This window comes from Sciurus vulgaris, assembly GCF_902686455.1.
Source record: "Sciurus vulgaris genome assembly, chromosome: 2".
Lineage (NCBI taxonomy): Eukaryota > Metazoa > Chordata > Mammalia > Rodentia > Sciuridae > Sciurus > Sciurus vulgaris.
The window spans coordinates 107,443,102-107,458,336 of NC_136462.1; the positions used below are offsets into that span (position 1 = coordinate 107,443,102).

General features: G+C 38.9%; 2 pseudogenes across 2 annotated transcripts; both read right to left on the bottom strand.

Moving 5' to 3' along the window:
• Positions 1-2,224: 2,224 nt before the first annotated feature.
• Positions 2,225-2,731, bottom strand: LOC306653281 (large ribosomal subunit protein eL30-like; annotated as a pseudogene). The gene is made up of 2 exons: positions 2,470-2,731; positions 2,225-2,366 (listed from the first exon to the last, which is right to left on the bottom strand). The product of its transcript is annotated as a large ribosomal subunit protein eL30-like (transcript).
• Positions 2,732-13,711: 10,980 nt separating this feature from the next.
• On the bottom strand, positions 13,712-14,799 carry LOC306653535 (archaemetzincin-2-like; annotated as a pseudogene). The gene is made up of 2 exons: positions 14,485-14,799; positions 13,712-14,337 (listed from the first exon to the last, which is right to left on the bottom strand). The product of its transcript is annotated as an archaemetzincin-2-like (transcript).
• Between the last annotated feature and the right edge of the window lie 436 nt (positions 14,800-15,235).

Sequence of the window (15,235 nt, forward strand, 5' to 3'; positions counted from 1 at the left end):
CTAAGCAATTCAGTGAGACCCTGTCTCTAAATAAAGTATTTCTTAAAAAGGGCTGGGAATATAGCCCAGTGGTTAAGCACCCCTGGGTTCAGTACCTGCCACGATTATAAAAAAAAAAAAAAAAAAGGCAGTTATTCCAGGTCCAGTGGCACATGCCTGAATCCCAGGGATTTGGGAAGCTAAGGTAGGAGGATCACGAGTTCAAGGCCAGTTTCAGCAATTTAACAGCAACAAGACTCTGTCTCAAAATAAAAATCACAGGGGATGTAGCTCAGTGGCAAAGCACCCTTGAATTTAATTCCCAGTACCACCCCCCAAAAAAATCAGGTACTCCATTCTTCTAAATCAGGGGATGATGGTCACTATCTCTTAGCTGACTTCACACTGCGCCCAGCAGTCAAAGCAGTCCATTTATTTATTTATTTATTTATTTTTCCTTACCCCCACCCCTCCCACCCCTCTTTTCCCTCTATACAGTCCCTCCTTCCTCCATTCTTGCCCCCCTCCTACCCCCCATTACGTGTCCTTATCCGCTTATCAGTGAGATCATTCGTCCTTTGGTTTTTTGAGATTGGCTTATCTCAGCATTATATTCTCCAATTTCATCCATTTGCCTGCAAATGCCATGATTTTATTATTCTTTATAGCTGAGTAGGGTTCCATTGTATATATATACCACAGTTTCTTTATCCATTCATCAATTGAAGGACATCTAAGTTGGTTCCACAATCTGGCTATTGTGAATTGAGCAGCTATGAACATTGATGTGGCTGTATCTCTGTAGTATGCTGATTTTAAGTCCTTTGGGTATAGGCCGAGGAGTGGGATAGCTGGGTCAAATGGTGGGTCCATTCCAAGTTTTCTAAGGAATCTCCACACTGCTTTCCAGAGTGGCTGCACTAATTTGCAGCCCCATCAGCAATGTATGAGTGTACCTTTTTCCCCACATCCTCGCCAACACCTATTTGTTCCTTGTATTCTTGATAATCGCCATTCTATTTGCGGTGAGATGGAATCTTAGGGTAGTTTTGATTTGCATTTCTCTTATTACTAAAGATGGTGAACATTTTTTCATATGTTTGTTGATTGCTTGTAGATCTTCTTCTGTGAAGCGTCTGTTCATATCCTTAGCCCATTTGTTGATTGGGTTATTTGTATTCTTCGTGTAGAATTTTTTGAGTTCTTTATATATTCTGGAAATTAGTGCTCTATCTGAAGTATGAGTGGCAAAGATATTCTCCCACTCTGTAGGCTTTCTCTTCGTATTGCTGATAGTTTCCTTTGCTGAGAGAAAGCTATTTAGTTTGAATCTATCCCAGAGTTATTGATTCTTGCTTTTATTTCTTGTGCTATGGGAGTCCTGTTAAGGAAGTCTAATCCTAAGCTAACAAGGTGAAGATTTGGACCTACTTTTTCTTCTATAAGATGCAGGGTCTCTGGTGTGATTTTAAGGTCCTTGATCCATTTTGAGTTGATTTTTGTGCAGGGTGAGAGCTAGGGATTTAGTTTTATTCTGTTGCATATGGACTTCCAGTTTTCCCAGCACCATTTTTTGAAGAGGCTATCTTTTCTCCATTACATATTTTTGGCATCTTTGTCTAGTATAAGAAAATTGTATTTATTTGGGTTTGTGTCCATGTCCTCTATTCTGTACCATTGATCTACCTGTCTATTTTGGTGCCAATACCATGCCGTTTTTGTTACTATTGCTTTGTAGTAGAGTTGAAGTTCTGGTATTGCAATACCCCCTGTTTCATTCTTCCTGCTAAGGATTGCTTTAGCTATTCTGGGTTTCTTATTCTTGCAGATGAATTTCATGATTACTTGCTCTATTTCTGTAAGGTACATCATTGGGATTTTAATTGGAATTGCCTTGAATCTGTATAGCACTTTTGGTAGTATGGCCATTTTGACAATATTAATTCTGCCTATCCAGGAACATGGGAGATCTTTCCATCTTCTAAGGTCTTCCTCAATTTCTTTCTTCAATGTTTTGTAGTTTTCATTGTACAGATCTTTTACCTCTTTGGTTAGATTGATTCCCAAGTATTTTAATTTTCTTGAGGCTATTGCAAATGGAGTTGTTTTCCTCATTTCCCTTTCAGATGTTTCATCGTTTACGTATAAAAATGCTTTAGATTTATGCATGTTGATTTTATAGCCTGCTATTTTGCTGAATTCATTGAATTTATTTTTTTAAAACAAGCTCTGCCAAGTTTTATTAAAGAAAAATTTTGTGTGTTTTACTTTTCACCAGTCTGTTCTGGCATGCTTCTAATGATATCAGAATCACCTGAATCAATGATGGACAGTGTGCACCTCTGTAGTGTTTTCCACATGCTGTGCCCAATTCAATATTATTGCCACTGTAATGATGGACATCATTTTTTTTTTTTTTTTTTGCAGTGCTGGGGATTGAACCCAGGACCTTGTGCTTGCAAGGCAAGCACTCTACCAACTGAGCTATACCCCAGCCCCTGGACACCAGTTTTGACCAACATGGCAGAGTACTCTATTTTAGATTTCCTCAGAGCAGGACAGTTGTTGGCGAGGATGACCAATTTTGCTTTGCCCTGTCTGATTATCTTGAATCTGCTTGTACCTCAGCACATGCTTTCCACTTTTCATAACAAGCTGGAGCCTAGAGTTGATTGACTCCAGAGACTTTTTCATCTTCTTCGTGGCCACCATCTTCCTGCCTTAGATGCAGGACGGCCCCCAACCAAGAGCAGTCATCCAAAGCAGTCCTTTCAATACTTAAGATAAGTGAGACCATTTCTCCACTCAAAACCCTCCAATGGTGTCCTCCGAAGTACCTGAAATGATCTACCAAGTCCTATGGAATCTGCTCTGCCCTCTACCATTCCCTCGGTCCCTTGGAACTTCTTGACTCCCATTGTTTTTTATTTTTTTTTTTAAAACAAGTTAGTTTATTACTTTAATTGACTCTTTAAAAACAAAATATATTAATAGGCATTAAAATAAAATAAACTTTTAAATAGATTCTAAAAGAAATAAAAAAGAATTTTGAAAGCAAAAAACAAGAAGCACTGTGATTAAAGATTGAAGAGTCTTATGTGTGTAATTTTAGCTCTCTTCAACTACATGTATCATCTCCCAGTATAAAGTTTCGTATTTACCTTCTGAAAGAGGTACTTTTTAATTTTTTTAGCATATTATAGTTATACGTAATAGGTGGGTTCATTTTTGACATATTCATAAATGTATATAACAAAGTTTTCTCCATTTCAATCCCCAGTACTACCCCTTTCTTTCTCTTCCCTCCTCCCGCTGACCCCCTTCCTCTACTCTATTGGTCTTCCTAATCTTTGTGTATTTATTTTTAAATTGCTGTATTATAGTTATATATGAAATTTAAATGCACTGTGGTATATTCATACTTGCAACTCATATAATTTGGTCAACTTCATTCCCCAGTTCTTCCCCCTCTCTTCCTGTCCTCCCTCCCCCTTGATACCCCACTTCTGTTCTACTGATATTCCTTCTATTTTTGTGAGATTCCCCTGTTTTTCTCTTTAGCTTCCATACATGAGAGAAAACAATGGACCCTTGGCTTTCTGAGTCTGGCTTATTTCACTTGGCAAGACGTTCTCTAGTTCCATTCATTTACCAGCAAGTGCTATAACTTCATTCTTTGTGGCTGAGTACAACTCCATTGTGCATACTTACCATGTTTTCTTTATCCATTCCTCTATTGATGGGCACCTAGATTGGTTCTGTAATTTGGCTATTGGGAATTGCACTGCTATAAACATTGATGTGCCTGTATCACTATAGTGTGCTGATTTTACATAAAATACCCTGGAGCAGGATAGCTGGGTCACATGATGGTTCCATCCCTCATCTTTTGAGGAATCTCCATACTGCTTTCCAGGGTGGTTGTATTGATTTGCAGTCTCACCACCAATGTCTAAATGTACCTTCTGCTCACATCCTCGCCAGCAGTTATTGTTATTTGTACTCTCAATGGTTGTCATTCTAATGGACTCCCCTTGCTTTCTGCTCTGGCCACATCATCTGGTGTGCTTTTCTTCCAACAAAGCAAGCAACCCTCTACTTTAGGGCCTTTGTACTTGCTGTTTCTCAGATATCCACACAGTTTCCTTGTCTCTTTAAGGTCATTTCTCAAATGTCACCTTCTGCTAAGACTATAACATATCCTCCTTCTGATACTTCCTTATGCCTTCTTGCTTTATTTTCTGTAATACTTACCATCAGATATACCATATAATTTTATTTAATTATCTATTGCTGTTTCTTCCCACTAGAATTTAAGTATCCTGAGGTAAGATGTTATTTGTTCCTTTGCGAAGAACACAGTGTCAGACAATAAAAAGTGCTCAGAAAAATCTGTCACACGAGTAGGTGAACAGCGGGCGTGTTCAGCAAGGTGATGCCATTAGGGACTAGTTACACATTGTACACATATGAAGTGCTTGAACTCAAAACAGTAGAGGGTGGAGAGCTGAGGCAAACAACAGCAATAACAATCACAGAACAGTCCAGTTAAACAAAGTCCATCTGTGGGCTGCCAGTCTGTGTGGGTGTACAGCAGGCCAGCTGACGGTGTCGGGGGCCTGGTCCTCCTTGGAATTGCCATCAATAAATGGCTCTGTGGAGAAATGCTCATGGTTTCCTTTGAGGGATCTTACAGAAGTAGTTCTGTGAAATCTGTCACTTTGCCATTCTTAAGACGTTGCCCAGACAGAGTTCATTGCATTCCACGTGAAGAAGAAATTTCTTTCTCATGTAGGTATCAGGTCAGTTTGCCCAACAGTTTTATTTATTTACTTATTTTCTTGAATCAGAGACACTCATGCTACTCATAGTTTTTTCTTTTTTCTTTTTTTTTCACTAGAAAATTCAGAGCTGAATTTGTGGCCCTCTTTCTTAAGGGTATAATCCTTGGCACACGTTTTTTATTAGCCACATTCCTGATTCTATTTTTTTCTCCTGTACCTTGTGCTCCTTTGTCTCATCTGTCTTCAAATTTTTATTACCTTAGTATATTTTATGAGCATTTCAATTAAATCCCCATTTTAAGATAAGCTGGTATGTAAGAAAATAAATAAATGAAATGAATGACTACTAACTTGCTCAGACTCCAGGAATGGAAAACATCTCGAAGAAACAGAAATCTTTCTTTCCCTTTCTTTTCTTCCCTCTTTCTCACTCACACACTCCCTCTCTGTTTTAACTAACACCCTTCAGCTTACAGATGACCTGTGCTGTGATAGTGCAAACTGAAAGAGAAATAGAAATGGATGAGAAATACTCCTGAGCTCTGAGGGGGTGGGAGAAGGAGGAGGGGTTATGGAGGAGGCCAAAGTGGAAGGAATTAAATGATCAGAGAGTGGAAGGGCGTGACATGGCTTTTCCCAAAGCACAATAAAATATCTGTGCTCCAAGAGTTGGATTCCACTCCTCTTTAGAGAAGATCGAACCCCAATTAGTACAAAAATTTTCCCACAGTGATCTGGCTGACCACAGGTGCTGTGTACACAGTGCGGTAAAGGAGGCACAGCTTGTCCTTTGGTTGGTCGAGGGTATTTAGTGGTCCATTTTCTTATGATTCACATGGGTATGGAGGGTCCTCTCCAGCAGTGACCTATTGACTGTACTACTCTAGTAAGAAAGGCACTCCTTAGGGGAACAAAATTGACCAACTATACCATAATATTGTGTTCATGTACAAATATGTGACAATGAATCCCACCATTATGTATAATTGTAAGGCACCGATAAGAATAAAGACATTCATTAATGACTCCTACAGACCTCAGAAACTCCCATTGTTCCTATCTCAGGGACTTCAAATCTTTGGTCAGGGCTGGGCAGGTGGCGTACACCTGTAATCCCAGCAGCTGGGGAGGCTGAGGCAGGAAAATTGCAAGCCCAAAGCCAGCCTCAGCAATTTAGTGAGGCCCTAAGCAACTCGATGAGACCATGTCTCTAAATTTAAAAAAATATTTAAAAAAAAGGACCGGGGATATGACTCAGTGGATAAGTGCCCCTGGGTTCAAAACCTGGTCCAAACAAACAAACAAACAAACAAACAGCAACAACAACAAAAATCTTTGGTCAGTACAAGTTCAACCTCATGCCAGTCAAGAGCCTAACGGTTGTGAGCCTATCAGCCACACTGAAGCTAGGGAAAGAGCTCAGTGGCATTATCAGAGGAGCAGTAACCGTCACTTCCAGTCCAGCTCCATCTACAGAGCAGAACACTGAGTGTCTTCCCAACCTCTGTGCTCTGCTAATACATTTATTGTAAGTAGAGGGTAAATGTTTAAGCTTGCCTCTTTTATCCTCTTCCTATCTGTATTTATTCCAATACCCATATTGATTCAGTGTTCACTGGTAATGTAACTGTTCCTTCATCTCCCTCCTGAGGGCTGACACTGAGGTTGTAACCCCAACAGGTGGATGCTTTTTATGACAAAGTAGCAACTGCATGACACATACCTTCCCATAAACTTGTGTCAATTTAGGTGAATGATTCTATTATCTTTTCCTGTTGGTTCTCTTCCTGCTTTCACTAAATACACATGTGTGTGCACGCCCATATACCACTCCCCCCAGAGGGGTTGAGTCATCTATCTACTCGAGTTTTTATTTTCTTTTGGCAGATACCTAAGTAAACTAGTTCAGCAGGTGATTCCATTCCCCGCTTGGCCAGAATTCAGTCAAAAAGTATTTAGAGATCACCTACTATGTGCTGCATACTGTTCCAGGCATTGGGGCTACGGCAGTGAATAAGATGGACTATCCTCTCACATGAAACAAAGTTTTCAGCCAGAAGACAGGTGACAAGCAAAATAAATAAGTAAAATATATGGTGGTGAGGCAAATGAACCAGGAAAGGGAGATAAGGTGGAGGGATGTAATTTTAAAAAGGTTGATCAACCAGTGAAGATTCTGTGAAGGTGACTTTTAAGGAATGATGTGAAAGAGTGGGCCATTTGGATAACTGAGGAAGAGTGTTCAGGTATCAGGAACACAGGTAATGCAGAAGCCCTGAGGAAGCAGGGAATGGGTGTTCCAGAAATTGCCAAGAGTCCCATGGTTGGAGCTGATGGGAAAAGGAGGAGAAAGAGTAGAGGGCAGATTATGTAGGGCCTAGCAAAGAATTTGCCTTTGACTGAGATGGGAGCCCTTAGGACTTTGTAAGCAGAGGAGTGATATGATCTGACTTTTAACTTATTCCCTCTAGCTGCTTTCTAGGGAATAGTCAGGGACCAGGTCAAAAGCAGGGAGTATAGCAACATGGTAGCTTGGCCTCAGGGCAGTGACATTGGTTGGTGAGTTGTACAATCATGAGAGTCAAGGTAAAAAAAAAAATTGGTTCTTGATCCAAAGGCAATGGGAAGCATGAAAGGTAAGAATGGGGTCAGGGATTTATGCAACCAAAGTATGTCTTCTATGATCTGTGTTAACAGGTTATCTGTGTGTATGTTTGTGAATTTGACTTCAGATAGCATCTTAGAATATAATTGTTTGTAAGGGTACACGAAGCCCATCTAGCCCAATGCTTTTGTGTTGGTAAGGGAAGCAGGCCTGGGAGGAGAGGGATGGTTCACCATCAGTGGCCCATACAACTATGGACAAGACCCCTGGTCTGATCCTGTCTGGGACTGGGCCCATGCTACACCAGTGAGCAATGTTTTAGCTTAACTGTCAACTTGCTGACAGCTTGGGACATGGCAACATGGCTTCGGAAAGTCATAATTATAATTCCAACTCTGACCCTGGCTGAGGTTCCAAACCTTCCCAGACTGGCAGTTTCCATATGGTAAAATGAAGACATTGGGTTAGAGTTCACCCTGATAATCTGAATCATTTTTTTGTGGAATTTTGTAAAGTCCTTTTGTACATATTAACTCATTCAATCCTTAATCCAACTGTGAGTAGATGGAAATGATATTGGTTGTGAGGATATCAGGGTTTGGAGAAGGATCAGGTGACTTGTTCTGGGTTATTCAGTGAGTAAAAAGCAGAACCCAATTCTTGAATTCCTTTTCCGGTGGCTTTTCTATACCTTCATACTGCTGAAATAAAAATAATTTCTCTTTGGATACCTGTTTATTAACTCAGATTTTCTGCAGATGAGATCCACCCACATCCAAATAAGGGTTAGCCTGGGTTTGACCCATAGAAAGTACTCAACAATGTGGGTGAAATAAGAGAGAGGGTGATAAATGAAAAGAGAAGTCTTTCTGGGAGAAAACTAAATACCTGACTCTGGCTTCATGATTTATGATCTTCTTGTGTGCCTTTCCAGTCTCTGAACCTGACCCTATTTGTGTGTCTTTGTTACCTGGTTGTGTCCATTAAATTCAATGAAGAAATATATTCATAAATGTCATCCTGACCTTGTTGAATAACATAGATCCTCAGTTGAAATACATTGTCATTGTATTATGGGACAAGTAATTCAATACGGGAGGGGCTGCAATGCAAGAATAAATTGAAGGTACACTTTGATATTACTTGTCAATCAGTTTCTTGGGTCATGTACTCTTAGAGTTTAACAACCTGGACTTTTTAGTGAAAGGAATACGGGGAAGTTGAAACTTTCTTAGAAGCTTCAGCAATTGTCTGTTGAAACAACTGCAATCGATACCCATGGCCAAAAGCTCCGTCCTGGTCCCAAATGCCAATTAAATAAGGAGGACACGATTTTGAGAAAAAGGAAAAAGAGGTTTTATTGCTTTGCTAGCAAAAGAGAAGCACAGAGGACTCCTGTCCCAGAGATTGTGATTCTGCCCATCAGGCGGGACAGGGGGATTTTAAAGGAGCTCTTCAAAGCCTACATTCCAGGTGTGCCCTGACAGGGGGTCCCTGGGCACCCTGATGGTGTGTTAACATTCACTTGTAAATTTGGGAAATATTCACTTCCTAGATCCTCTGGCAGATACCTCCTTCCTGTGGAGAACTGACAACTCAAGGTAATCTTGTTCCCCACTCCCAGGTTAGGGAAGGGGAGAGGGAGGAGAGGAAAAGGAAAACATGTCCCTTTTAAAAATTAGCCTCAGAGTTTTATTCAAAAGGTGAAGTGGATCATCGTTACATTTCTATGGCCGGACTAACATGAGAAAAAGCATACAAATTTATCAACATGCAAATGTGCACAGGGGTCATGCAGAATATGAAATTCAGAGACGATACAGATGATTGAGGCTTAATACTCTCTTCCTGAGGGCGTGGGAGGTAGGGAACTGTAGGCAATTTTGGAGGGACAGTAAATAATTTTTAGGGGAAATTAACAAGCCCAGGGAACAGACAATGGCCAGGGACAAAGTTCTTGTGGGCTCTAGGAGTGTTTCTTCCTCCATAATATGGATGTAATGTTCCTTGGGTAATGACATTTCAGTAAAAAGATGTGAAGTTAATTGTGTCCCGCCCTGCTCCCATGCACCCCCGCCAGTTAGGCAGATCCAGGCTTTAAATGCAAAAAGGAACTTCGCATAAGGCCTCTCCCTGTGCTTCAGGAGAGAAAGAGGATCAAAGATAATCAAGAGACAGGAGCTGGTGAAGGTCAGAGAGACCTTAGTTGTGAGATCTTCTTTAGCTCAGGATGTCAAAGTGCTACATTTTGGTTCATCACATTCTGAGTTCATTAGGAAAATGCAACCTCAGTTGACCAGTCTGAAGTCAGAAACACTATGATGTGGACCTTTAGGGCTTTGAGGTTGGTCTGTTACTCAGGGATCTTTAATAGAGGAATCAGTGTGGTTCTCCTTCATGTCACTTAGAGCAGGATTCACCCATAACACAGAGATATTGTTCGTATCTTTGGCATTTTAAAAATGTATTTTTTATTTTTAATTGATATATGGGACATTTCAATAAATCTTTGGATTTTGAAGGCAAGGCACAGAATTAGAGTACCTTGAAATAATCTCTTCTTTGCAATAAATTCTTAATCTTTTTGCTTGTAGATTCAAATTGAAATACTAAGGAAAACAGGAAACAATGGATTATTCCACAAATGATCAGGAAACAGTGGGTAATGATTGGGGACCGTGTTAAGTTGGATCCACATCTCACATTGTTGACCATTATAATTTCCAAATGGATTGAAGATATAAGTATAAAAATTAAAGTCATAAATGTACTAGAAAAAGAAATAGGAGAATGCCTTTATATACTTAGAGAGGGAAAGGACTCCCTAGCCATGACTCAGAAACTAGAATCCCAAAAGAAAGGGTATATAAATTTGGATGTCATTAAAAACAAACAAACCCACTAAGCCTCTCCAACTGGCAAAAGAAAACATATGCCATAAGAAAAGGTAAAAACAAATGGCAACCTGGGGAAAAACAGCTGTAACTCACACCAGAGTCAGGAAGAAGGGCTGACCTCCTAAGTATGGAAAGAACCAGAAGAAAAGGATTGAAACTCAAAAGGAAGATGTACAAAGACTGAACAAATAGTTCACAGAAAAGGAGATAAAAATGGCTTTTAAACATATGAGAAGGTAGGGCTTGACCTTATCCATAAAGGAAATGTGAGGAGTCCTCCCAAGGTTCTTGTGTTTACTCAGGAATGTTCAGAGGTGACATGATTGGGTTGTGAGAGTGGTAGCCTTATCAGTCCATCCTAGTTTGATTGGACCAACTGGAATTCAATTATAATTTCTAATTCTAATATTTCAAGAGGCTTAGTTTATATTTATCTGTTTAAGTTTCTAGTTCTCTGTCAATAAGTTCAATGCTATTTTTTATCTCCCTGGTCATGGTAAGCAAAGTGTTTTTATGTTCTGTACCTTGTGGTTCCAATAAATGGAGTCTGTTGTGAGTTTCTTTTTATTTATATGTAGCTTCTGCTCATTTTGGTGTATGAATTCTTGTCTTCTTGTATGCTTGGTGATCTTTGAATTGCTGGGCTGTATTTTAAAATAAATTTGTTAAAAGAATTTGAACCTTAGCAAAATATTATTTTCTCCAATTTTTATTTGCCTTGGTCAGCTGCTTGGGGTTTAGTTTTATCCAGTCCTGAGACTGTGATCTTCTGGGACACTCAGATGACTTAAAGCTAGCCTGCCTGCATTGACTCTTATAACCCAAACCTTCAAGTCAATCAGGTATTACACTTAATGTCACATGCTGCCTCCTATCCTTGAAGCTCACCTCAAATGTCTCTTCCACAATCTACAAATGCTGCTTGGGTGGAAGCTGTCCCAAATGGTAGACTTATCTTACTGGATATTCATCCTGTCCTGAATTATGGCCCAGTAATTTTTCACTCTCATTAGCTCTTAAAAGTTTTAAGGAGATTTTCAAATGTGTTTTGTTCAGCACTTCTAGTTGTACTGAATGGGAGAGTTAATATGACAGATCAAATTTTCTGTTTTGGAAATAAGAGATTTTGTATGATTAAGTTTTGAACTATATGAATTAACCAATTTAAAAATTAAATTAAAAATTCTTTAAAAAGGAAAACTAATTTTCTGAACTTAGTTGTATGTCTCTGATTTACAGGTGTCCATCAAAAGCCCTTGTGTAATGGCTCTTCCAAATCTAGAAATTTTAAAGGAATTAGTTGGAATTCCATATTGTTCTTTACCCTGCTTTCCTCTACAAGTGATTTTTGGGTGATCTATTCACTCCTGCATGGTGCATAATCATTGCTAATACACTGATCAGTTCATCTAGGAAGGTTAGGAAACCAGATAAGCTCTGGTTTCCTGAATATTCCATTTAATGGAGATTTTCCATGTATATCATATAGTGGTAATTTATTTTTATAAAATAAACCCACAAATAGAGAACAGCATTATGTTAAAATGAACTGGCACCTTATTAAACTTTCTGTGAGTTTGGTTATGCATTATACTGTTGATTAACCTCTACTGCCGTTGTGCAAGCTGTAGCTGAGACTGGCATAGAAGACTGGCTGGATGAGTTCCCACCTGGTGATATGTTTTTTTTTTTTTTTTTTTAATTTAATTCATGAAAAACATCCCAATATTACCTTCACATGTATTGGGTCTTAAAAGAAAGGGTAAAGAATATAGCTTGGTTTAGGGTGAAAAATGTAATGTTGCCTTTTAGTTCATTCCAGATACATGAGCATGTGCCAACTTAAAAAAATCAGTACTGCTGGGTTGGGGGTATAGCTCAGTGATAGAGTGCCTGCCTAGCATGTTAGGGGCATTGTATTCAATTCCCAGTCGTGGAAAAAAAAAAAAAAATCAATGCAGCTTTTACTGCTGATAAGAACAAGGATATCATGACGATAAAAATCCATACTGCTGACATCACTTATGTTAAATTAATCCCAGAATTCGTGATAGGTTTTGAACTCAGCAGTTACCTAAAAGTGAAAAAAAAAATAAACCATAGTTTTCTAATTTGGAAACATTTCAGTAATTAATATCTTAGAGAGCTGACATTTCCTGGTTCAGTTAAAACAAGTATGGAATTTTTTCTACCATTTATTTCCTTTGTTCTCTAAGGACTCTGTCAATTGTCTGGATTTAGGAAAATGTGCAAAGCTTATCTAATGTTCTTAGTATCTCTTAATAAACTAAAAAAAACACTCAAAAGTCACATGCCATGTTACTGTACAGCTTTTTATTTTTATTTTGTTTTGTTCTGATGGTGCTGGGCATTGAACCTGTGGTCTCATGCATGCAAAGCACACATTCTGCCCCTGGGCTGCACTCCCAGTTCCTGCTTTTGAATTCTATTTTTTTAATTTTTAATGATTAGGTATATGTGTAAACAAATGTACATTGAACAAACACTTCAGTATCTTTGTGTAATCTTGTGTTCTCACTAAATATACCAATTATAAATTAATTCATGCTAGCAAACACTTATTCACAAAATTCTAACTATTTTCTTCCTTAAGTATCACAAAGTTGGTGTCTAAGATTGGGAAACATTAGAGACTAAAGATGCTTTTGAATCACTTGAGTAATAACGGGTTGTTCACACTTGCTTCTCTGTCCCCATAATTGCTTGTAATCTTGATATTTTTAGCATCTTTATGAATTAAAAGTATAAAGTCAAGGGAGAGCGAAGAGTACGGGGAATACCACTTGCATTTTTTATTTGATTTAACTTCTGGGTGTAACTTTGGTCTCCAGTTGAATTATATGATGCTCGAAATCAAATGACTTCTTTCAAGAGTCACCAGGGGGCTGGGGAGATAGCTCAGCTGGTAGAACACTTGCCTTGCAAGTACAAGGCTCTGAGTTTGATCCCCAGTACCGCAAGGAAAAAAGAAAGAAAGAAAAAAAAAAAAAAAACCTTTGAAGAGATGATCAACCCTGAGTGATGTTCTTTCAAGACCTATAAGTAATTCTTCCATCTCCTTCAGTCTGAATAGGCAATTTCTACTACTTACATGCTGCCTTGTCTTCTATATAACTAATATAATTTTGTCTTAAAACAATTTTATCACTGAAAATAAGACAACCTCATGTCTGTGTCATTCCTACCATGGGTACATAATGTGAATCTGTTGTTGAGGAAATGTCAGACAAATCCATGGTGACAGTCTACAAAATAACTGACTTGTTTTCTTCCAGCATATCAATCTCTAAATACAAAGATTGAGGAAATGTTCAAAGTTAAAGGATGTGAAACAGCCTGAGCAACTGAACTCAGTGTATGATCTGGGATTTATTTATTTTTTTAATGTACAAATATTTATTTTAATTACTCCTATCTGAAGGTACTTATTTTTGGAGAACAGCAAGACATTTTATTATCCACTCTTTCCACTGCTTGAAGGCATCTGCAGGTTTTGGTAAATACACGTTATTTTCACAACTATGTTTCGGAGTTGCTCTTGATGTGTCAGCAGATACATCATCAATCCACCTTACCAGTGCTTTGTATCTTTCTGCAATATTGAAGCCAATGGCACACTGCAACTTGCATAGACAGATAGGGCAAAGGTTTAAAGGATGATGGCCAACTTCCTCCAAGTGGTTGGAGTCTTCCATTAGGCATGTGAGCCTCTGGCAGTGTCTCAGACTAAATATGTGTCCAATCTCATGGGTTAAAGTCTTACAGGATGGCAGCAGCAAAACACTAGTGATTTCAGGATAAAGTAGTTATCAAAAATGGAATAGTCATTGGAAGATTTTTTTCTGGAGTTTCTTCACTGTGCCTTCGTAGTGTGAGCTATAGAAATCACTGCCATATCTAGTAAAGCTGAATATCCCCACACCATCTGTCAAAGAATCCTGTCCAAAGACAAAATTTTAGGAGTTTCGTGGGTAAAGATCAATCATTGTTCTTCCCACAACACAGAAGGCATCTTCAGGTTTCTTCTTTTGTAGGAACTTCAGGATATGCCCTGCATGAATTTGTAAATTGCATGTGTGATTGTTGACTATAAAAGAACACCATGTTGCAGAAACAAAAACCCCTTCTAGGAATTTTACAGTCAAGCTGTAGAAAAATGCTTGGTAGTGGCCCTTGAGCCATTTAATATATTCTTCACTGATAACTTTGGTGTTTCCTAGAGATCCAATGGACAGTTTATAAATACTGTGCTTCTCTGGAAAGGGTATCTATCTTTCTGTAGGGATTACTAAAAAACTGTTCAAAGTCTTGGGGAGTCTCAGGATGGGAGGTGATCCAATTTGATTGTGAATGCAAAGTAATAGGTCCAAAGAGATCACTGATTGACTGGAAGGCATCATTCATTAATTGCTCTTCCTTAGCATCTAATTTTTCATACCGTGACACAAGCACTGGGTTCTTAGAGAGGAAGAACTGTTTCTAGTGTCTGTTCAGAGTGATGTAATACTTGCATCTCTATAAAGGAAGGCTCCCATTGAAAGTTTTATGTTTCAAGGACAGGTATGTCCAGAAGGTGCTGTGGAGGGTGCCTTCACCCCCTCCCCCCTAGGTCTCGCCACTGCCCTCAGGCCTCTTGCAGCCGCCCCAGCTCAAATGCCTGATCTGGGATTTCTTTTGCTAAGGAATTAATTAGGACAAGTGGCAAAACGCAAAGGTCCAAAGATTAATGAAAGAATTGTATCAATGTTAATCTTCAGATTTTGGCAACTTTAATGTGGTGGTTTAAGAAAATCATCTTGCTATTTAGGAGATATAAACTGAAGCATTAGGGGCATGGGGGCACCATATCTGTAACTGACTTTCACATGGTTTGGAAAGCAAATTAAATATTACAATCTGGGGGACTCTTAGAATTTTTGGTGCTATTTTTGCCACTTTTGCGTCAGTAT